The sequence below is a fragment of the Dermacentor variabilis genome, unplaced genomic scaffold, assembly GCF_050947875.1.
Source record: "Dermacentor variabilis isolate Ectoservices unplaced genomic scaffold, ASM5094787v1 scaffold_12, whole genome shotgun sequence".
Classification (NCBI taxonomy): domain Eukaryota; kingdom Metazoa; phylum Arthropoda; class Arachnida; order Ixodida; family Ixodidae; genus Dermacentor; species Dermacentor variabilis.
Genome location: NW_027460280.1, coordinates 6122183 through 6147728, shown reverse-complemented (window position 1 = coordinate 6147728; position 25546 = coordinate 6122183). Strand labels below are relative to the sequence as shown.

Genomic DNA, 25546 nt, shown 5'->3' with positions numbered 1-25546 from the left:
TTACAGTAAATGTAGAATATGTATTATCTGAATGAAATTGCACCAATTTCATTTATTGTGCAAAAGTAAGATTATCTTCATAACTGCAACGTTATATGCCTGGTATATAATAATTTCGCACTCCACCCAGCGCCATTATTAGTGTAAAATCGCATCTGTTAATGCACCAAGATGAGCGCTCACTCATTCTAATAATCTAATTGTGTTTGTTTCCCCTATAATACGTCGAGAACCAATCTAGGTGATTTAGAGAATTAGCGTTGTAAACTATGGAGATACCTGAAACGGGGTCGCCCGTAAAGATTTAATGTCCACAATTCTTTAGGAGGGGGAAGACCGATAAGAAGAAAGGGGTGGGATAACCGTCACCAAAAATTAACGCTATTCATATTATGGTGGCCGTATTGCGCTAGCAGTAACTCCACCAAGCAGAAAATAAACGAACACCTCCTCGGTCTCACTTGGAGCAACCACCCCAGCAGCCCTAAAATTAGTGGTTGGATCCACCACTGCTTTGGTCCTCGCTTGTTCTAGTTGTACCTTCATGGTGAATGGTGAAAACATGGTGAAAACAAGATGAATTTCACGAACGCCTGCACGTAGTAAGAACATTTACAAAAAGCAGGGGTAAGTTACGTGTGAAGTTTGTACAATCTTACTAATGTAAAATCTTTTGCCACTTTATCTGGAAAATAGAAACACCCTGAAGCGTACATTTTACGCGTAGAAGTAGCGCGCAGGACACTGTCTTGGAGTGCCAGAAAAGCGGCAGAAACGAACGGGGGCTGTGCTTGTCCTCGTTCTTCGCACTCTTTTCCACTACAGGTGCGGTACCAACTAGCCTAGTGTCTCACCCTTTTGGCACAGCTATTCTGCTATGGAATAAAGAAAAAAAGCGCTTGCAGCACTGCAGATTTGGACTAGCACGATCACGCGCCCACTCGCCCTGATTGTTCAGTGGCCATGGGCTGCACGAGGTCGCGGGATCGAATCCCGGCCACGGCGGCCGCATTTCGCTGTGGGCAAAATGCGAAAACACCCGCGTACTTCGATTTAGGTGCACGGTGAAGAGCCCTAGGTGGTCCAAATTTCCGGAGTCCCCCGGCGTGCCTCATAATCAAGGAGCGGTTTCGGCATTTTCGCTGCCGCCTTTTGGAAACGGCGCGCCTGGGAATCCACTAGGGGCGCTGAAATCGTGGAGAGCCAACATGGAGGCTCGTATCGACCGGCCGCACCTCCGTCGTGTGAGTATTTATTCCGCCAAGCGTTGCTCTGCAGCAAATATGCAGCTCGCGCGTTGTTGCTGCCACATGGGTTCACCGTGTCTTTCTGTTAGGTGCCGAGAGAGGCGGCTGCCCAGTGAGAAATGTGCGTAGCGTTCGCTTTCAGATCATCCCCGACCCGGCGAGCCGGCGAGTCGTGCTGACTCACGGCGCACGCATCCCCGGCGCCGTTTTCTCAAAGCCCGCTGTGGCGAACTGAACCAACGTGGTCCATATTTCTGGAAGCGGGTATCTGAAACGTACCTTAAGTCAAGCTTCCCAAAATTATAATGTGTTCGAGCCATGCATTTTTAGGAAACCGCACTGGAGAGAACCCGTGTCCTGCTTGCGAGGCGCCTCCCGTTCACTCCCGAGAAGTATTCTGGCAACGCACCGTGCTCGCGACCTCTTCTACGTGCATCAATGCTCTCTAATTATATTTATGGTAGTTTAGCACAAAAAATAATACACGGTCACAAACGAACAAAGTGGGCAAGGACCACTATACTTTGTTACACAGCATCAGTCCTTGTCAACATTGTTCTTGTGTGTCCGTGCATCAATTTGCGTTAAACTACCATAATTATAATGCACGACCAACCAGCCCAACACTCAGTCCTCCTCAAGCCCTCTCTAAATTCGTGTGCGTTACTTCCCGGATGGCACACGATGCGTCTTCGAAGCAAGCAGCAAGCAGCAAGCCTATACTGTGCCATTTCTACCGCAACGGCGTAAAAACGTTCATGCATTTACCAAACTGTTTCTTACGCGTAAGACCCGCTTGTGCGTTTTCATTTGCTTTTTGTTTTTTTATTGCCACAAACCAATTACTTGCTTATTACCGCAGAAGCGGTGTTTTTTGATGTCTCCCGCAGAGTTCTGTTTTATGAAAACTACGTCACTGCCCGGCGTGGCTCAACATAGGATAGCACATGCACAACGAATCGGCACATATGTATAACAATTCGTACATAACCCTTCAGTTGTGCCGGTTCCCGGCATTGTTTTCTAAAGAAGTACGCAAAAAAGTTTCACCCGAAAGGCGAAGCATCGATTGCGGTAGCAAATTAGTGGTGCAGCTAAACTAAGTATGGATAGTAGTTTTATCGGCCGTATAAACTTGTAAACCATAGGCATTCTATACACGCGGACGACTTTCTGTGGCTTCAGCCTCCCTTCCCCCCCCCTCCAAAATTTTTTCGTGCTGTCCATGCACCGCCGACCAAAGCAAGCCCCGGCGCCGGAAATCATTCTGGATTTTGCCTAGAACGTCTTTTTCACGCTCGAAAAGCCATTTCACCGCAAAAATTGCGAACTCTGGCCGGATTTCTCGGCAACGCCCATGCACCGGGAGTCACATAACGCAAGCAGCCCCATCCGAGCACTAAGTTTCAAGGAAGTTTTGATGGCGAACGGGCTCGCCGGGGCATCTCGCGGAGGCCGCGGAATCTACACTCTATCATGAAATCTAGGGAGCACGTGGATGTCAATTCCGAAACTTTATGGGTATAAAGTTCTCATAAACTTTTGATGTGGAAGGTGCATTGACATTTCCAAACGTGTGCTTTAGATTTTCAATTGCGGAACTTTGTAAGTTTAATGTTCCCATAAATATTTGATGCCGAAGGTTCACTAACTTTTTAAAAGTCGTACATCGGGCCATACAACGAGACAAGCCAAATCAACGCACTATCAGACAAGTTGACAAAGCCCGCAGCGAGGCCCGATGAGACGAAGCGTTGTGGTGGTTCTTTCGTGCCGTCATGTCACATAAAAAAAATATTAAAATTTTTTTTTCACTTGCGCCAAAGCATCCAGTGAAGATACTAAAGCCAGCCAAGGTAACTAGGTTCCTATTTATTTTTTCTACTTTGACTTTTAATCGCGAGGACACATTGAGCCTCTTAAATTTTTTTGTTCTCGCTCCCCTACCCGCGGGCTGCCAAAGCCAGCCAGAGCGCATGCGTTTTTCTCGTGTTGCCCCGACCACCGCGCGGCGCACTTCGGTGCGCGTTCGGTTTTCTCTGGCCGAGTGCATTTTCGCCTGGCAGAGTTTTGGACGCTTTCTAGCTAGAAGACGAGAAAAAGAAACAATGGTCGCTCACCGCCATCACTGTGGGGACTCGATGGATTGCACCGTCTTCGCCTGAGCGCAACCTCTCCAGAAAGTCTTGTCTATAGCCGGTGTAGGATACCGAGCAGTATGCGTATGGTTCTCGGTGGACCAGACGTCTCACTATTTCTTCAATACTCTTTCGGTAGCCAAATTAGGTGCCCAAAGTAGGCATTCGATTGTGGAAATACTTTCGTTTGCGTTTTTGCATTTCGGTGCCCTCGCCCCACAAAAGGAAAAAAAAAGACATTGTTGTGGCACAGCGAATTGTCGCATGGTGAAAGTTCGATTTTGTTGGTTCTTCTTTTGCGGAAAGTAATGGGCCATGGGACGCTTCAGCTGCCGGATACTCTTATTATATTATTGCGATAGCAATTATATGGACACTCTAGGCACATTCCTGCCGTTGCCGTCGCCCTCATGTTCCGCATAAAGTCCAAGGGCGATAACATCATGACCGCGCTCCGCATGCTGTATGTGCGAGTGAAAGCGTAGGGAGGGGAATGGGGGGCTGGAATGGGTGAGACGATGATGGTGGCTTGGTCTTGTGTGCGCGAGGGAGAAAACAGGTCCAAGCGCGCCGCTTTCCGTCGCGCGCGATACATCGGAGGGAGTGGATGGAAAGGGGGAGGGATCTAGGATTCTGTGAATCTGTGATTGCGCAACATGTTTATTTGCCTTGTTTGACCCATTATATACCGTGACTTTTTCTTAGATACGTAGATTTATTGGAGACTTATACGTACGTTTAGATATCTTGTTGCGAGGTTTTGTGCATACGTGCAGTGAACTTTGTTTCGAGTGGCACTTTTTTGTCCTCTATCAAGTTGTATCTTGGCATTTGTATATTCCATTGTATCTTCGCGTTTCTAATGTACGAAGGCGAGTGAAATGAAAGTGAGCCCACCCGTCCTGCGCAATTATGGTTCTGTTCATTATGTGCAAGGCCTGTGCGTCGCACACAGGCATCTCTCATTTACAAAAGTGACACGCAGGTGTAAGGATCATCATCATCATCATCAGCCTAGTTACGCCCACTGCAGGGCAAAGGCCTCTCCCATACTTCTCCAACTACCCCGGTCATGTACTAATTGTGGCCATGTTGTCCCTGCAAACATCTTAATTTCATCCGCCCACCTAACTTTCTGCCGCCCCCTGCTACGCTTCCCTTCCCTTGGAATCCAGTCCGTAACCCTTAATGACCATCGGTTATCTTCCCTCCTCATTACATGTCCTGCCCATGCCCATTTCTTTTTCTTGATTTCAACTAAGATGTCGTTTACCCGCGTTTGTTGCCTCACCCAATCTGCTCTTTTCTTATCCCTTAACGTTACACCCATCATTCTTCTTTCCATAGCTCGTTGCGTCGTCCTCAATTTATAAATGTTCTTTAATGCGCTCATACACTGGGTTGAACATGGTTGCGAGACGTAATGGACGCTCCAGAAGTTCAGCAGCGTGGTGCCGTGAGGTTTTTGACAGCTGAAGGTGTTTCCCAAAAAGAAATGAGTGACCGTATGGCTGCCGTGTACATTGCAAGCAAGTAAGCAAGCAAGTAAAGCAAGCAAGTAAGTAAAGTAAGTAAGTAAAGTAAGAAAAGTAAGTAAGTACTTTATTTCCCATATACAATATACATTTGAATATGGACAGGTCTTGAGAAAAAAAGCTGCATCAGCAGCTTGGCTAAGTCCTATTGAACATTGAACAATGCCTTGCATTGGCCACTGTGAAGCGTTAGAACAAACGGTTCAAAGAAGGACGTGAAAGTTGCAAAGACGATCCCAGACCGCACCAAAGCCATCGTGCAATCACCCCTAACAAAATTGCAAAGGTTGATGAGCTGATGACACAAGAACGGAGGATAAGCATCGATGAACTGGCAGAGCGTGTGAACATCAGTCACGGTTCGGTTCACCGTCACCGTTCACGCCATATTTCATGAACATCTCGGTTATCGTCTCTTGTGTGCGCTATGGATGCCCAAGATTTTGAACCACCGCCACAGTACGGAGAAGTTCGGCGCTGCCTTTACTCATCTGATCCGGTATCACAATAAGGGGGACGATTTCATGTCTGCAATTTTGATCGGAGACGAACCATCATGCCACTACTACGAGCCTGAAACACGACGGCAAAGCTTACACTGAAAACATTCGAATTCACCACCCCAAAGAAAGCAAAGGCCGTCATTTCCGCCGGAAAGGTGCTGTTTATTTTTATTTTTTGATCGTCAGGGCCCACTACTGATAGAATTTGCTAAACCTTGAGAGTCTATCAATTGTTTCCGATATTGTGAAACGCCGGATCGGCTGTATGTTGCAGTCAAGAACAAACTACGTGAAAAATTGCCGAATGGGGCCATCTTGTCCCACGACAATGCCCGTGCACACGTCGCTAATGTGGTCAACACAAAACTGGCAAAGTTCAAGCGGGAAACGCTGCAACATCTGCCATACAGCTCAGACCTGTCGCCCTGCAACGTCCACATTTTGGGGCAACCAAGAAAACAGCTCAAGGGAACCATTTTCGTCTCGGACGATCACGTGAAAGTCAGTTGCAGACGTTTTGGAGCAACAACCTAAGGATCTTTATGAGACGGGAATTACGCAACTCGTTAATCAATGGGACAAATATCTAAATGCTCATGGAGGCTACTTTTAAATAAAGTACCCCGTTTGTCATATATTCGCATTGGCTTACTTTCATTTGACTGGCGCTCGTAAATTCTCCAGAACTCATGCTTTTTATACGTGCTTTCTGTTGCGACTATAATTTAGGTGCAATTACTCACGATACACGACCGGTGAAAGTTGCTCCTGCGTAATACATTGGAACAAATGACAGGGTCATTGAGATTTTGCACTGGCCGTTGCATATGTACAAGAATGTAAACAAGGATCTTGAATGACAAAGTTTCATTAGCATATTTGTCCCCAACTTGTTCATTTCATGGCCTTTACATTTTTCATATCAGCGGCATGCACTGCTTTGGTGGTTTCGAACTGATGTAGTTCTAAAGGTCGTGTGATATTTTCTTTACTTAGTAAATAGACAAAAAACATAGAAGCATTGACATTAGTTATGTTGGGAACAATTTTTGGCACATACGAGTATAATATTATATGAAAAAAAATACATATTTTGCTTGTATTGATACTGCGTAGCGTTCAAGAATTCGTTTGCAGCATCTTTAGCAATGACAATACAGTTAATATTCATGTATTTGATCCCTAGGCAAATTGTTTAACAGGAAGCTTTAGCTCGGGCCCAACTCCGACGCGGCCTATTCAGATACATGTAAAACGCAGAAACGCTTTTCTGAGATAACTCCTGAATCGTTTTGATAAAAATTTGTTGCATTTGAGAGAGTAAGTTAAATTCTAGTGTCTGTTGAAAGCGGAATTTTGATTTAGGGCCCGAACTTTGTTTAAACCCTATAGCAAAACCCAGTGCCACTGGGACCCAGTGCGCCGGATTATGGGCCCAGTGCAGCGCGCTGGATGCTGGGAAGGCGCAGCGTGCTGGGAGGCACTGGCTGCTCGCGCGAAAAAAATAGCTCTAGCGCGTTAAATATGCGGTGCCTGGACGCCGTATATATTTTTTGAATGCAGAAAGCAACAAGGAGCGTTTCAGTGCAATAAAAAAAAGAGAAAAAAAACGTAGAAATTAAAAGTGCTGCGACAAGGATTCGATCGCCTGACCTACAGATACCAAGCCCGGCACCGTACCGCTACGCCACGCCAGCAGACGGAAACGCAAGAATGATTTGTCATGTCAAAGCCGAGAAGCAGTTTGTTTCGCAAAGCTACGTCTTGTACAGGCATGGCTGATGCGCTATCGCCCAGCAACGAAAACTCACGCCTGTACCAGAAAGAAAAAGTTGCTGTCCGTATTCAGCAGTATGCTGGGAAGTGCCACAATATCGATTTTCACTTGCGATTGCTATTTTAACTTTCAAAAAAAGTCCTAAATGAACCGCCGACCCGGGACGGTGTATGGGCTGTTACTGCCGATTTCGATAGCCGTTTCTTGTTCTTCACGCAAAGGATATGCAACGTTTCCTTAGTTCAGTGATGCCTTTCAGTCAACACTCCTGTCTAGTCATATATCTTCGTCAGAGAAACGCAGGCTACTGCTGGGAGCCTTCGCCGATAGCACAAATACCTGTGTTTATGACGCGTCACATCAGCGGTCATCGCTTCTTGTGCTGGCACTGTATACATGAAAAAATTGTTTATTTAAGAACACCGATGCGAAAGATTAAATATAGAGTGATTTATCCTTGTTATATTTCTTGATTCCTGAGCCTAGACGCGCCGATAGTGTGAGGGCGGACTCGGCGGATACGCTAGGCCTAAGCTTCAGTGGGGACCGATCTCGGCGCGGGTAGCTGGCGAAAGCTAAAATGTGCGTATTTGAGCCTCAGAACTTTTTTTTAGCACAATAGGGAAAGTGGAAGCACACGAATCACTTCAGCTTTGTTATCGGTGCGATAATATCCGTCAGCGATAGGCTTCGAACTCGGGGTCCGTTCGCGCGCGTCTGAACGACTTTCGCATTTCATGTCCACTCCAGAAAACTGCGACAACGGCGACAACACCCAGTCATACGTTACGTGCGAACTGCTAAAAAACGCGGCGTCCTCTGCGTTTACGTGGTTTCGTTCAAGAATTTAGCTATCCGCCCAGTCAAAAGGGAAAATAAAAAAAACGAAAGTGATTTTCAGTTTCAAATGTGCATGAATAAACAGGGCAGCTCACGCACCTTTATTCCAAGCTGTGACACGAAATAGGGTTTTATAACCCCAAGATATAGCGTTATTTAGGACAAGAGACTAGTATCGAGCGATGAAATTGTATAAAGTGTTTAATGTTGAGCAGCGCTCGTTCATGTGTACTGGAACCAGCGCGGCACAAACACAACCAGCGCAGTTTCCAGTGCGAACCAGCGAACTGCAGCGAGAACCAGCGCCTCTACAGCACAAACCAGTGCGCCCCAGCGTCATGGCAGTGGAACCAGCGTCTCTTCCAGTGTGACCCAGCTCTTATCCAGCGTTCTCACTGGTGTCCCAGTGAGTCCCAGCGAGTGCCAGCGTACCCAGTGCGACCCAGCGCCAAAAAGCGCGCTGGTTTCACACTGGAAGACGCTGGGAGACGCTGGTTTTTGCAATAGGGAAATATTTTGAAAAATTCGTAACTCCGAAAGAAATAGAAGCACGAAGTTTACAAATTAATAACTCTTCATCAAGAACAGATAACATGGTTCTGTATACGGCATCCATTACACCATTCAAAGCGGACAAATTCGATATGCCTATTTGAATTGGTTATGTTATGTACAAGGGTTCTGCAAAAGCCTTATTTCCATAATACTTGATCTTTTGAGACTCATGTGTAACATCAGTATTGTCCGCTGCAGATGTACTATTATACTAGAAGATACTAGAAGCTTCCCAGCTTCCTTCCGTCCACACAGGACACTCGGAACTAAGAACGCTTCTCAGTGCAAATGATGCACTTACTGAAAACCTACGCGGTTAACCTTAGAAAAAAAAAATAAAAAATAAAAAAACGCTTATAAAAAAAAGAAGGTTAACTAAAACACACGCGCGCTACGATAGGCCTCTCACCGATAACATTGACATTCAGGTTACTCACACACAAAAAAAGAAAGCCTATCTACTTATTAATGAACACCTCGCGATACTACATGTTTACAAAAAAAAAAACGCGTCTTTCAAATCTCGGGCTTCTCAAACGAAACATAAACAAAGCTCAAACCTTACACATTGAAAGAAATCCTAGTCTCAAATCGCGAAAATTATCCAATGCTCAAAAATAAAACAAAACAGCACTTTTTACTTCTACGGAAGCTCTCTTGGCCTCCCGTTCCAAACATTTTCGACTGACTCATGCTTTTGAGCCGTACCCGAGGGGGTCGCGGTCCGAAAGCTACTCTGGCTTCCGAGGAACAACAAAAGGGCTGACTCACTATCAGCTCCCCCAAGACGTTACAGTCCCCTGCCAATTTGCGTCCTGGCGCCCCGCTTTCATCACGACCTCGATTGACCGCGTCCCGACTCCCTACCATCTGGTCTCGTCTTACCACCTTGCGCTTCTTTGTACTACACGTTGAACTTCGAAAAGAACGCGGAACGACGAGGAATTTAACTGCCCTGTGCCCTTTGTCCGCGTCCGTGCAGAACATGCTTCTCGGTCTCTGTTTGACCGGTGGCTCGAACGTGCTTGATGCGCACACGTCGCCAATGACGACCGCACCTTTCTTTTCTCCGCGCCCTGCCTTTTCGCGCCTGTCGCCGCCTTTGGCTTCGCTGCATTAGCCACCGCATTCCGATCTTTACGGCGCTTCTTTCTGCGGCGCTTTCTCTTTGAATTCTCTTTCATGTCGCTCTCTCGCGCCTCGCGCTGACCGTTACACATCTCGTAGGCCCGGATCGGTCTCTTACCCGCACAGTCTGAATGATCCTTAACTAAATCATCCCTCTCTTGGCTACCTAAACTGGCGGAGAGCTGCACCGATCTCTGAACAATGCAGTTGTCTTCTCTCGAGCTACGCAGCTCGCAATCCTGAGACCTGCCCTTAACTGCATCGTCCAGCTGGCACTGCACTTCGGCAAGCAGATCCGACTCGACAGTTATCTCGACATGGGTGCTCGCGTCTGTCGGGTCAGCGGTGCTCTGTACTTCGTTAACTAACTCGTTAACATTACCTGCTACGCATGCGCGCGGTGACTGTGCCAATTTATTCACAGCTGGCCTAGCTGTCTCTACAGTGCTCTGTTGGCACAGCACCTCGTCGCTTTCATTACTGCCTTTAACGGCCTCTGTTGCCACTACGGCATCGTTAGCAGCTAGCCTTTTCCCTTCACCTATGAAGGTGCCACTAATCTCACAGGCAATACTTCTTTCGTAGGATTTTGGCGAAAATCTGCTAGACACTTCTTCATTCTTGTGCTCTGTACTGCCTACAGAATTTTCAGACAGCCGTTGTCTCTGTGCCTTTCACTGATCACAATATTGTATCTGTTTGATCAATGCTGCCTTCTCTCTCTCATACTTTTGCTCACGCTCACGCTTACGTTCCTGATACTCACTTTCACGTTCATGCTCACGTTCTTGACGTTCACGCTGACGTTCTTCACGCTCACACCTAAGAGTAAGTTCTTGATGCTCACGCTTCCGTTCATTCTCGCGTTCTTGACGCTTACGCTCACTCTTACGTTCACGACGCTCACGCTCACCTGATTCTTGTATCACCTCCCAAGCAAGCTCAATGCTTTCATGATCATTGCCACTATCTTGAATCGCCTTTATGATAGCTGGCGTTTTCATCGGTTCGTCCGCCTCAACTACCAAATCGGCGCACACCAAGAACAAGTCTAACCTCGTCAACCTTCTGAGATCCATGGCAGCTGCCCCGACTGGTGGTTAGAACTGTTTACCTTAATTACTTTGAGCAAACACACAATGCAACAAATTCCCGATTCCTGGAACTATCAAAATAAACACACAACACTTGAAGTCTGGCGAATCAAAAGGAAAAAAAAACCACGCGCTCACTTACGGTTGCAGCACCCTGCCATCTGGTTCATTGGTCCGCTGTTCCCGGTTCTTCAGGACTCCCTGGGTCGAAGGCTCGCTCTTCTTCGCTACTCCCAGTTCGTCAGGACTACTTTGGACGAAGGCTGTCTCTTCTTCGCTGTTCCAGGTTCCTCAGGATTTCTCTCGACGAAGGTTGATCCGTAGCGCTGCCACCAGTTGTTGCATTTGGAGGCGATCCCACCGCTGGCAACCAGTTGTAAGAGTTGAGGAGGACGTCGGGTTGCAAACTTAGGAGGTTTATTTACATTATTTACAGTGAGAGTCAATTAACAGTCTTAAAGTCATTACGGGCCGGCAGCAAATCGGACGCTGTGGCCCGTGGCAAGAAGCTCGATAGAGATGAATCAAGGAATGCTCTAGGAATGCTCCCGGTCTCTGGCTTTTAATCCCTTCGGTGTCTCGAAGACACGTCACGTTCGGCCAATGGGCGAGCCCGCTCAGGTGACGTCATTTTCGGCCAATGGTAGGCGCCCGTGCGATTGTGTCACACCCGGCGGAGAGTGTCGCTCGTTGGTCCCCAATTGTCCGAGTGCTCACTTCTCTCTGCGGTGTTGCCGTCCCGGTCTGCAACTACCGTCACCAAGACGGAGAGAGTCGCTCCTTGGGCCAAAATTGTCGGAGGGCTTTCTCCCGGCGGTATTGCCTTGCTGACTTGCAAGCGCCGTCACAAATTGGCGGGGCGAGGCTGCCAGGGTTTCACGGTGCATTACAACCGTCTTGCCTCTTGGACCCACGTTACCTGGAACAGTGCCAGGCTCTCGCTTCACTTTCGGGAAGAGTAAGCAGCTCCACCTGCGGCACACGAAGTGGGGGACGCCAGCACGTGCCGCGCTTCGGCAACGCGGTGGTGCACGTGCTTCTGCGCTCCCTAATCGGCTGTGGCGCGATTCGGTCTGCTCAACTCGATGGAGGCTCAGGAAAAGCTCTCGCATCTAACGCTATGCAGATGATTCTACGGTGCTGTTTTTAATCGAATAACATTGCAAGGCTGGTTTCAACTCCAAAATCTGTTCTTGAAAAAAATACAGAGAGGTAATGGTTTACAAATGAACACTGACAAAACAAAAGCTATTTTATTTCAACCAAAAATAAAGGTGTGAACTTAGAGACCAACATTATAATATGTTCTTCAAAAATTGAGCTTGTTGAGTCTGCGAAGACGCTAGGTGTCTTTTTTGACAGCCATAATGGACTGATCACATCGACTTCCTTGGAGGCAAAGTTGCGCAAGTCGCTGGGGCGCTCTTCAGTTTAAGACCGGTGCCACGCAAGGTCAAGCTTATTTTGTACAACGCTCTCTTCCTGAGGCACGTACACTACTGCTGTCTCGTGTGGAGTACGACGTCTGCTACAAACCTAAACCGGTAATTCTTGCTTCAAAAAAAAGGTAATATTTAGCATCTGTAATGCTCCAGTAGACGCTCACACTGCACCTCTATTCAAAGGGTTGAAATTACTCTCACTGCATTCTCTGTTAGAGTTCAAGCTGTTACTAGCCTATCGTAAAGAAGTAAAACAAAGCCAGTCATATATCCCGTGGTTAGCGTAATTAATTGGAAACAGAACAGAATACAGTACACAGTCACCTGAACGCTGGTATATGCCGCATCCTCGCACTAACTATGCCCTTCAAATGTTGCACCATCGCTTACCACGCCTGTTAAAGACGCTTAAATGTAATAACATAGATGTCACTTCTTGTTCTATATCGCATGCATATGAGCATTTCAGTGATTTCTGAACACGAATTAGTTTGTTGTTTGTGACTGTTTCTGAGGTAGACTGTCGTTATACATCTCCGTTTGATATTAGCCTCTGTCAACGGCTCAATCATGTCTTATTCTTTCCTTACAATGATTACGTGGTTAATGATTCTATCTCTGCTTTTGTTGCTCTATTGTACACTGTGGATAGCGTAGTTTCTTATGGTTTGTGATGTTTTTTTTTTCATTGCATTTCTGTTTGCTGGCACAATGTCTAAGCCAACTTGTCATTTTTTGCTTATGTGTTATTTTTGTCGGTCCTGAATCAGTGCCTGTGCCTTCTGCTGCTGCCGTCAGACGGGGTTTAGGGCCCGTCAAGTTGATGCGACCAAATTTATCCTTAATCCCTCATAAATTGTATCTTTATGGAAATAAGGGCATATTGTATATTGTATTGTATAACTCGACCGCACTCCGCAATGCCGGCATGTCTAGGGGACAAACGCACACAACACACGCTAAGAAGCCTCCTGCGTAGTTCCTAGGTAGAGTCACATATTCAAGGAGCAAAGGCCCCCAGATTGTCTCTCTCGCACGCGCTCCTACTCGCGCCTGCGCAGAAGCGTCGAGCGTCACGAGAAACGCCCCGCTGTGCCTACCGGCAGTTGGAGCAAGACGGGCGGCCCTCCGTGCCCGCTGTCGGCCACTGCGCGAGATTGCGTCCGCAGTGGCCGGCTCAACCGCGCGTCACAAGCAGCATACGGCCACGATTTTATCGGTCGTGGACATTATGCGGAACGGCGTCGGCAGAAATGCGCCTGCAGTGTTCATATAATTGCTATCGCAATAAAAAAATCTACTGAAATATATACTCTACAACAAATACACTCCTTCAAGACGCATCATTCTTTTGAACCAAATTTATTTTATTTGGCTCATTCTTCCGTTGTAACGGCCAATAGATTTCTCATATTCAGCTGGCACGTACCAACTAGCGCCCCGAGCGGCCGCGTTTTGAATCGAACGAGCACGTTTTTCGCGAATTATTATAAGTACAGTTAGATTATTCAAAAAGGCAGGGGACAGAGAGATACTAGAAGACAAACCACATGAGACAAATGCAGTGATTATGCTGTGGGAAGCTAAAAGTTTCTTCCCGTAGCGCTTAAAAATTCAGCAATGGAAACCTAAGGCGACGAATATTTGCACTCGATTTTCGAGACGAAAATGGTCAATGTTATAAAACTACGGGGGCTGTCGTAATAGCCGGTACGCTGTCAGTAGTCCAGAGACTCAGCTTTCGATTTATGGCTGCCTAGACTCTCCATACTTAGCATAACACTGTTCCCAAAAGCCATTTTTGAAACAGTCGTGCATACTCACGTGGCATTATGATAAACCCAAGCGTACCAATGAGGAATCGTCGGAAGCAGCGGCCGAGTGGTTTAATCGCACTTACCTATCGGCCCACGTCGTGCTGGCAATGTTTCAATTCGATGGTATATTCATTATAGCCACATAGGACTCAGTAACACACTTTGCCTCGAGACCGTACAAATAGAAAACGTAAGATGCCCCTTGTCTAATCCAAATCACGCGGAAAAAGATGACAAAGCGAAGCACGCAGAGGCCTAGGCAGTAGGCGAGAGTGAATGAGGGATTATCGGCGATGACTAGGAGCTCAGAACAATTGTGGAGAGGGTGAAATGCAATAAAACAGTGGCTGTAGGGACATTTCCCTGGCGGACATTGGCCACTGTCATCATCATCATCATTATCAGCCTGGCTACGCCCACTGCAGGGCAAAGGCCCCTCACACACTTCTCCAACTACCCCGGTCATGTGCTAATTGTGGCCATGTTGTCCCTGCAAACTTCTTAATCTCATCCGCCCACCTAACTTTCTGCCGCCCTCTGCTACGCTTCTCTTTCCTTGGAACCCAGTCCGTAACCCTTAATGAACATCGGCTATCTTTCCTCCTCATTACATGTGCTGACCATTGATTTTGACTTGATTTCAAATAAGATGTCATTAAGTCGCGTTTGTTCCCTCACCCAATCTGCTCTTTTTTATCCCTTAGCGTTACGCCCGTCATTCTTCTTTCCATAGTTCGTTGCGTCGTCCTCAATTTGAGTAGAACCCTTTTCGTAAGCCTCCAGGTTTCTGCCCCATACATGAGTACTGGTAAGACACAGCTGTTATACAGTTTTCTCTAAAGGGATAATGGCAAGCTGCTGTTCATGATCTGAGAATGCCTGCCGAACGCACCCCAGCCAATTCTTATTCTTCTGATTATTTCGGTCTCATGATCGGGAACCGCGGTCACTACCTGCCCAAAGTAGATATATTACCACGTCCTGTGCCTCGCTACCTATCGTAAACTGCTGTTCTCTTCCGAGACTGTTAAACATTACGTTAGTTTTCTGCAGATTAATTTTTAGACCCACCCTTTTGCTTTGCCTTTCGAGGTCATTGAGCATGAATTGAAATTGGTCCCCTGAGTCACTAAGCAAGGCAATATCATCAGCGAATCGCAAGTTACTAAGGTATGCTCCATTAACTCTTATCCCCAATTCTTCCCAATCCAGGTCTCTGAATACCTCCTGTAAACAAGCTGTGAATAGCATTGGAGAGATCATATCTCCCTGCCTGACACCTTTCTTTATTGGCTTTTTGTTGCTTTCTTTATGGAGGACTACGGTGGCTGTGGAGCCGCTATAGATATCTTTCAATATTTTTACGTACGGCTCGTCTACACCGTGATTTCGTAATGCCTCCTTGACTGCTGCAGTTTCGACTGAATCAAACGCTTTCTCGTAATCAATGAAAGCCATATATAAGGGTTGCTTATATTTCGCACATTTCTCTATCACCTGATTGATAGTGTGAATATGGTCTATTGTTGAGTAGCCTTTACGCAATCCTGCCTGGTCCGTTGGTTGATAGAAGTCTAAGGTGTTCCTGATTCTATTTGCGATTACCTTGTATATACTTTGTATGCAACGGACTGTAAGCTGATCGGTCTATAATTTTTCAAGTCTTTGGCGTCCCCTTTCTTATTATGTTAGCCTTCTTCCAAGATTCCGGTACGCTCGAGGTCCTTAGGCATTGCGTATACAGGGTGGCCCGTTTTTCTAGAACAATCTGCCCACCATCCTACAACAAATCTGTTGCTACCTGATCCTCCCCAGGTGCCTTCCCCCTCTGCATAGCTCCCAAGGCTTTCTTTATTTCTTCCGGCGTTACTTGTGGGTTTTCAAATCCGTCTAGGCTATTATTTCTTCCATTATCGTCGTGGATTCCACTGATGCTGTATAAATCTCTATAGAACTCCTCAGCCACTTGACCATCTGATCCATATTAGTAGTGATATTGCCGGCTTTGTCTGTTAACGCATACATCTGATTCTTGCTTATTCCTAGTTTCTTTTTCACTGCTTTTAGGCTTCCTCCGTTCCTGAGAGCATGTTCAATTCTATCCATATTACATTTCCTTATGTCAGGTGTCTTAGGCTTGTTGATTACCTTTGAAAGTTCTGCCAGTTCTATTCTAGCTGTAGGGTTAGTGCTTTTATACATTGGCGTTTCTAAATCAGATCTTTCGTCTCCTACGATAGCTTACTGGTATCCTGTCTAACGAAGTTGCCACCGACTTCTATTGCGCACTCCTTAATGATGCCCATAAGATTGTCGTTCATTGCTTCCACACTAAAGTCCTCTTCCTGAGTTAATCCTGAGCTTGATCCGGAAGTCCTCTATTTTCCCTCTTATCGCTAACTCATTGATGGGCTTCTTATGTACCAGTTTCTTCCGTTCCCTCCTCAAGTCTAGGCTAATTCGAGTTCTTACCATCCTATGATCCCTGCAACTCACCTTGCCGAGCACGTCCACATCTTGTATGATGCCAGGGTTAGCGCAGAGTATGAAGCCTATATCATTTCTAGTTTCGCCATTCGGGCTCCTCCACGTGCACTTTCGGCTATCCCGCTTGCGGAAGAAGGTATTCATTATGCGCATAATATACCGTTCAGGAAACTCTACTAATAGCTCTCCCCTGCTATTCCTAGAACCTACGCCACATTCCCCGCTGACTTGTCTCCAGCCTTCTTCTTGCCTACCCTTGCATTGAAGTCGCCCATCAGTATAGTGTACTTTGTATTGACTTGACCCATCGCCCTTCCACATCTTCATAGAAGCTTTCGACTTCGTCGTCATCATGACTGCATGTGGGGGCGTTGGCCCAATACGACCTTCAATTTGTAGTTTTCTATTTCTTATTAAGTTTCACAACAAGACATGCCACCCTCTAGTTAATGCTATCGAATTTTGGTATGTTACCAGCTTTATCTTTATTAATGAGGAATCCAACTCCTAGTTCTCGTCTCTCCGCTAAGCCTCGGTAGCACAGGACGTGTCCGGTTTTTAGAAATGTAGCTGCTTCTTTTGTCCTCCCAGCCTCAAGGGGCACTCTCATGAAGTGAGCAAAAACAAAGCTCGCGGAAAATGAGCGTGGACACAACCTTGTCACAGTAGCAGATGGGCTACATGGCGTGCTGAACAGAGGAACGACAGAACTGGCCCAGCGCTGGGCGAAGGGACGACTGGCGCGAGCCTCGGGTGCAGGTCGTGGCGTGCACGGTGCCGGAGGCGCCGGTACGTCACAGTGCTGCACAAAGAGCCGTAGTGGCTGCTAATGAGTCTATATGTACAATGAGCCGAGAGAAAGGCTTGGAGGCTCTAGAAGTAAACAGGGAAGTGTGAAGGCGTGGTGGTTTCTAGAGACACGGGATCCACTTCAACCATAGGCTTGGTCAAGAAGTGGGCTGGCGACTGGCTGGTCGCGCGGTTGCTTCTTAAGCTTTACTAATCTCGTCGAGCTGAGTTTCGCTGTCGCCGTCAATGTGACCTTCATTTGACCACAGCTGCCCCTTGGCGACGCATCATGTCACTAGCCGGCTCGGCACATGCGCTCTGCGCATCTGGGCGGCCGCCTAGTCAGCGCTCGGGCCGTCTTCGAGCGTTGCGCGGGAGGAGCGTCGCCACGAAGCGTCGTCTGGTCAAGCCGCGGATATCGCCCGGTGAGCTGCTTCAGTGGAGAAGTTCCGGAATGCAACAGGCGCCGCACCGTCGAGATCAATGCAGCGACCGCGCCCTGTTCGCTCGTGCTTCGACGCTGCGCATAGTGGCGGCGTCTCTTTGCATGTCTGGCGCTTTCCCTGTGGCACAGCACGAGTCCCACGGTCGAAAGATTCGTGTCTACCAAAGCCATGACAATCAACCGCGGACCTAGGCAGAGCCGTCATACTTGGCTTAACGATGATTGTATACCCAAGTAGAATAAAACTGCTAAATCAAAGGTTAGCAATGTGAAAGCGAAACTTAACAAGGCTAAACCAAGCTTTCGCTTTGCATATCCAGGGTTAGTCGACTTACGCCGCAGCCAATTTTTGCGGGGGGCCCACGGGCGCTCAGGAGGACAGTGTAGGTAGCAATGAAGAAACCCCTAGGGAAAGCTCAGATTAGTATCGCCGTCAATAACAGAAAAAGAGGGAAAACAAGAATCTCTTGTTTTCCTTCTCTATGCAGCCATGCAATAGGCTGCATAAACACAAAGGCCGACAGAAGAAAGGAAAAGTGGGTAGAGATTGAGGAGAAGTTAAATAGAGAACAAATAGGGGTGTATGCGGTTACAGAAACGCACCTAAGAGTCTCGGAATAGCCGTCAGTGATTGATAATTATGTTTGGGAAGGGTGCAACGGAACTAAATTGGAAAGAAAGGGTGGGGAGTCGGAATGCTGATCCATGAAGGAGCCAAATGGGAAAGAGTAAATTTAAGATGTCAGGAACATCTTTGGTTATTATACACAATGAGCGGAAAGAAAACTTGGCTGGACGTAACGTATTTGTGGACCGCAAATAATTGCAGAGAGAAGAGTCAAGAGTTAGTGGAATGCCTAAGTGCTCATGCCGAAATTATCCTATTGGGTGACTTGAATGCCCACATACAGGATCAAGATGGCTATACCGACTACAACGGGAAGTCAATGCTAGATCTTTGTGAGCAACATAACCTTCTTATTGTGAATACAGGGCCTAAGCGTAATGGGCAGACCCCGTGGGAAGTGGGAAATGGGCAATCGACCATTGATTACTGTATGATGACAGAAGGAATTTATGATAAGTTGAAAGAAATGGTCGTTGACAAGGAAGGGTATACCAGCATAGAAGCGACGAATAGCCAGTCCAAATTTGAGGGCCGAACAAATAACAAGCATAGGCACAACAGTCGAGGAAGAACTTGGCAAATGGCCAAGCAAATAGGGGGAATATAGTGAGCTTCCAAGTGTAATTGCTACAGAAATACTGAAAAAGGAGCAACATACTCGTTGGAAAGGAAAAAAATAAACCGAGAACCTGGTGGAACATGGAGGTACAATAAGCGATAGTCGAACGACAGAAAGCATTCCGAGAGCACAGCCAGGCAAAAAAACGTGGTTAACGCAGGATGAAGTAGCCAGAACATGGGAAATATACCGTGAGAAATAATCTATGGTTGAAATACTGGTTCAAGCTAAGATAAAAGATGAAAGTGAACATTGGTCGTCAGATATGCGTGAGAAAAAAATGACAACCATTCCAATCTGTGATGATGGAATGGCTGCGAAAGCTGTCGGCAGTCAAAGCTCTCAAACGTAAAACAAAGTGCTTTATTTATTTATTTTTATTTATTTATAGTATTCTCAGGGCACAATGAAGCATTACAGAGGGGAGGGGCTAATAGATACAGATAGCTATACAAGAAAGAAAACACAATAATCAGATAACAGTACGTAATCCAATGTGAAAATAACGCAAGTTAGAGTGACGCGATAAGCATATCATGAAAATTCAGACACAGTATTATACAGACGGGTAATACAGCCGAAATATAAATGCGTGGTATACAAAATGAAAGTTAGAGTGAGAAGGTAAGCACATATTGATAGAGATAGATCATAATACAAAGTATGCTCTTAGTAAATTAGGTAGGTAGTACAACGGAAATAATTTATGAACACTACTGGTCAGAAGAAAACAGAGCTACTCTACACGTGTAAATTTATTAAAGTCAAGGTATGCTAGATAACGTTAGTAAGTGCCTGACGGAAGTCGTCGGTGTTAGTAATGCAGACTAATGGATCCGGTAGGTGATTCCATTCTTGGCATATTTTACGATGAAACGAGTTACCATAGGCAGACGTTCTGTGGGATGGGATGATCACTTTATGGCGATGGTCCAAGCGTGCAGGAATAAAAGGTTCGAAATGGCGCGATTTGAGCATGGGAATTGAATGGTATATTTTATGGAACAAACAAAGGCGGGCGATTTTTCTGCGTTTGGTGAGGGCATATATATTGACGCGTGTACTTGTTTGTCTTTATCGGGCGACACGTTTCACCGCCTAACAAACGTTATCGCACAGCGTAGGACGCGCCTGCATGTAGCGGAACTTTCTGGAATTTTATCGATGCTTCCATCCGCTGTCTGTGACCGAACTTTGTGTAATCTGATCGCATGTGTGCACGACGCGAATAATGTAGGATTTGTGGAAGGCACCCGGGTCCCAGCGACTACTTTGGAACATTCGACGGCTGATGTATAAAAGCCGACACGCTTGACCCGCTGATCAGGTTATAGACGATCGCCGACTGTGTTCGCCGCTGTCGCCATTCTTTGAGTGTAGCCTGTTTTTGAGGGCACAAGTTCGCCCAATAAAAGTTAGCTTTGTCGTTCACAGTATTGCTACTGTGTTACTCAACGTCACCACCACGTGACATCTGGTGGAGGTGCTTGTGCGTTCATGTACCGAACGCCCCTGCAAAGCCGCGATCCAAGCCCGAAGCCCGAGGACAAAACCTACATCGCCCAAGACCAGCGTGCTAGCCGCAGACTGCAGGGACTGCCCCCAGAACACGGACTTCTACCTGAGTCGACAAAGAAGATCGTGGTCAAAGCAACCGCAATGGCTGCCCCAGCGTCCCCCGTTATCCTACAACCTCGGGACCCACCGACCTTCCATGGAGGAGCGACTGAAGACCCAGAATCCTGGCTGGAGACCTACGAGCGAATCGCGACATTTAACAACTGGGACTCCGACGACAAGCTGCGCCTTGTATACTTTGCCTTAGAAGATGCCGCCAGAACGTGCTTTGAGAACCGGGAGTCGACCTTGACGACATGAGACCTCTTCCGTAGCGGCTTCCTGCGCACCTGTACCAGCGTCGTGCGCAAGGAAAGGGCCGAAGCCATGCTGGACGCCCGAGTGCAGCTACCTAACGAGAACGTTGCCATCTTCACGAAAGAAATGAACCGTCTCTTCCGCCACGCCGACCCGGATATGCCCGTGGAGAAGAAAGTCCGCCTTCTCATGCGTGATGTGAAGGAAGAACTCTTCGGCGCAATGACACGAAGCCCACCGAAGACCGTAGAAGAGTTCCTTCGCGAGGCCACTAGCATCGAGAAGACACTCGAAATGCGGAACCGGCAATTCAACTGCCGTACAAGCTCTACCCACTACGCAGGAATTCAATCATTGGCCACGGACGATCTGCGCGAGACCATCAGGGCCATTGTGCGCGAAGAACTGCGCAAGGCCTTGCCTTCGTCGCAGCCTCAAGTGGCCTCGATCGCCGACATCGTGAAAGAAGAGGTACACCGATCGCTTGGAGTTCCTGAGGTGCAACCAGAATCACCACAGCACCAGCCGGAAGCGATGACCTACGCCGCCGTCGCACGCCGTCAAGGCCCCCCTCCGCGACCGCGTCAGCGCCCTGTAAAGCCGCAATTCCGTCGTCCGCCGCCGCCGCCGCCAGCACGCCCACCCGTCGCCCAGCGTGCCCACGCGAGGAAGACGGACATATAGCGAGCCCCCGACCACCGCCCGCTCTGCTATCACCGCGGAGAAGCCGGTCATGTGTACCGCCGATGCCCATACCGCGACTTGGGACTTATGCCCCAACCACTGGCACGCGTCGGCAAGCTTCGGCGCGCCCCGACAAGCGAACGCTTCGCTTCGCGTTGGTGGGAGGCAGAGGGCACGCAACCAGTAGACAGAAGCTCCGACGCGCGCCGAAGCTCGCTCCTCGGCTGCGGCGCACTGTTGCTGGACTATTCCGTCTTCATCCGTTAAAGTCCGGCCTAAAACAGCCTGCTGTAAACTAAGCTTGAAACAATAAGTTAGTGATCTGTATGTGCTTTTAGATATAAAAAACACGTTTCTATAATGAATATACGCCTGCCGCAACAGTTTGTTTTTATTTTTTGAAGTAACAATAGTGTACAAAATATCGACATCAGCGCTCGCGCGTCGTCTGTCTGCAAGATCGCTTTGCAAACACCTGCACGACGATGCCATATATCAAAAACTGTTGTACCATTTCATTTTTTGGTAGCTTAGTGCACAGCCAACTATGTAAGAATTAGGCATGCAATGTATAACTGAAAAAATCTGTGTTGTAAATATTGCCACGTAGTAGTGACGGTAAATAAATAGTGCCGGCTCAATCGCAACCATAGCGGCGAGCAATGTCGGCAATCGTCGAAAATCTCATCTGCGGGTCATGCGCGTCGGTTTGCATACGTCAGTCGTCGAAAGTTACAGCCTATTCGCTGGTGCCCGCGCGCCTTCCAGAAACTACAACACAATTCGTGTCGCGTATGCAGTAAGATTTGCAAGGTTCGTTGATAACAGACAGAACCATCGATAACATTCGCGAAACTTCCGATACGTTCAGGCGCATCCTGCACCGAGCGATAACGTTTAACATGTTTTAGCCGGTGAAATACGGTAACCGGATACACATAAAGCATCCGTGTTAATATAATTATGCTTGTTGGTGCATGAAAGAAACGTGAAAAAGTGGGTTCTGAGAAAATCAGCAAAACAGAATTGAAACACCTGTAGCACTCACAAAAAAAAAACTAGAATTGCTAAAATGTATGTAATTCGTATCTTGTTTCCCCCCAATTCTTGATTCTGCCAAATCTAGCCCATGAAGCACCTCTATTATTCTAGTTGTTTTGATGCATCAACACCGCATCCGGATGCCTTCACATTGAGTGTATTGCTACAAAACATTTCACAGTATAAGGGCCATGTTCCATTGTAACTGGTTTCCAAATATCACGTTTGCCTTTCTTTACATTAATGAAATGACATACCGTCAGGTAATACAAGCTTGAGAATTAGAGGGTTTTAATAGGAGTCTTTCGTTGCCCTTTGCCAAGTCGTACTATTGAAGCACTTATTCGAATGTATGGGAGCAGCTCATTTGCATAGTATAAGAAATATATAAACAGGTTATTTTCACAGTTTATGCACTTCGTCACCACAAAAAGAAAAAATTGCAGTTTATTGTTTTCAGCCTGCTATGATGTTTTGACTGAGAAAGATATATTCAATTTGTTCTGCGAGGCACGCAATAATTGCTGTGGCATATTATTTTATTGCACAGCACTGCATACAGTAGCCAGCCATTATTAAAACTCAGAAGAAATTAATAGCACAATGCATATGATCAGGCACATAGCATATTATTGCACTTTCTTAATTCTTGCCAGAACGACGACCACAGGCGTCCTTCTCCAACAAGGTCAGCATCCATCGTGCCTCCTTACCATCGGGCTTCACACCCTCAGCACGTTCAACCTCAGCTTTGTGGTGTTTAAAACAACCTCAAGTGCGTCTTACGGTTCCAGGGATAAGAAAGAAGACCGACCTGCCTACCTTGGCCTTGAACAAGCAGCTCTGGATTGTTTGCACACTTTCTACTTTGATCGAGTCCACATATATACGGATGGTTCTTCCACTCAGACAAGCTCCACCAGCGCAGTGGTTATACCATCACGATCACTAACCATCCAATACAAGATTTCTGACTTGACATCATCGACCGGTTCGGAGCTTGTTGCCCTCCGAGGTGCCGTTGATTATATTAATAACCTGTCAGCTAATCGGTGGGCAATATTCTGCGGTTCAAAGGCGTCCTTACAATGTCTTCTGTCATCTCTTCGTGTCATGTGAACAGCTCGTGTCGGAGATACGAGAAATGCACCATCACATGAACATGAAAGGGCACGACGTCGTGTTTCAGTGGCTACCTGGTCATTGCGATATCTCCGGCAACGACCTCGCTGACGAGGCTGCTAGGAAAGCCCACGAAGGAGCAACCCTTGTTTCTATACCTTTATTGCGGACCGACGCAGCCCAACACTTAGGCAAGCTAGCGCACTCTTTTGACATTGGAAAAGTGGCACACACCTGAATTCACTCAACATCGATTGCATTCCCTCGATCCCTCTATGCAACTGCGGCTGTTACGACGTCTTCCGCGAAATGAGGAAACAGTGTTGTGCCGCTTACGTTTGGGCGTCGCATTCACCAATGCATATGCATTTTTGATTGGAATGGCTGATAGCGCCGAGTGCAATGCCTGCGGTGTCGAGGAAACCATAGAACACCTACTGCGCTACTGCCCTTCTTTTGAAGATGAAAGGCGAGACGTCTGCACAGCTCTCAATCAGCTAGATGGAAAGCCGTTCACCTTGAACAAGATCTTGGGACCATGGCCTCGCATATCGCAGCTACAAAAGGCCACAAAAGTGCTGCTGCGATATTTGAAAGATACCGGATTGAGTCAGCGTCTGTGATCCGGACTGAGGGACCGACTAATATCCCCAGTGGACTTTCTCTTCTTTTAATCTTTCCGTCCCCCTTTCCCTTTCCCCAGTGTAGGGTAGCCAACCGGGCTCAGTCCTGGTTAACCTCCCTACCTTTCATTTATCATTTTCTCTCTCACCTTAATTTATGCCCTTTTTTAATTGCAGAAAAGCTACTGCACTGAAATAGTATACTAGTACATACTTAAAAAGCACAATTTTATACTACGATAATAATCAATCATTCAAATTTTTATTGTAGTGCCCAGAAACAGCTAGAGAGCCTTTGTACTGGCGCACATAACGAGCACTATGTGAGACAAAATGTACAGAAAACATCAATGTAGTAGGCAAAAAAACGGAAGATAGAGAAACAAATAGGGAAAAAAAGGAAACGCTGAAAAGTAAAACGGAGTTAATCCTACGTGATTATCTACAGATACACAAAACGCAGGAAATGAACTCTGAAGTACGTTTTGGAGTCGAGTCTTATTAGCACAATCTTGTAACAAGCCCAGGCAACGAATGTGGAATGCTACCTGGTATACTGTTGCGGCACAAACAAATGCATATGATCAAGAAGCTTTAAGGAATGTATAATGTGATTGACCACCTTATACAGGAACAAAAGGTGTGATTAATTAAGACTTGAATCTAGAGGTGCGAGTTGAAGTATATTTGAGAAGGCTCAACTGTGGTCGCCAGAATGGCAAAAGTGGTGCTTTAAGATAGATATCAATTTATTCTGAATGCGTTCAATGAGGTCAGAATTAGATTTGCTCATTGCACCCCCCTCCTACAGAGGCATAGTCTAGTAGTTGGAGGCACACAGCAGAATTTCAGAAACACAACAGGTGAGTGGAAATCATGCAATTCCAAGAGCGTGAAGGGCATCTTGTGTAATTATCTATGTGAAGAGAAGCTTAGCATTTTGTCGAAGTACACACCAAGATCTTTCATTTCATCGACCCTAAGGAGTGGAGCATCACGTAGGGCGTATCAAAATTTCACGTGGTGCGTTTTGTGCATATAACTTAATGCCATAGTGTTGGAAGCATTTAAGAGTACTTATTGTTTCTGCACCAGTTTGAGAGGGAAGAAATGTCTTTTTGGAAGTCGATGCAGTGGTGAACACTGTTGACAGTCTG

At 46.7% G+C, this 25546-nt stretch overlaps 1 protein-coding gene across 1 annotated transcript in view; it reads left to right on the top strand.

Annotated features, from left to right (window-relative positions):
* Positions 1-1213: 1213 nt before the first annotated feature.
* The window catches only part of LOC142566285 (prolactin-releasing peptide receptor-like), a 190520-nt gene continuing 166187 nt past the window's right edge, over positions 1214-25546 (top strand). Inside the window, exon 1 of the mRNA XM_075677174.1 lies at positions 1214-1244. The gene's annotated coding sequence lies outside the window, so the exon portion shown is untranslated. The remainder of the gene's footprint in view (positions 1245-25546) is intronic.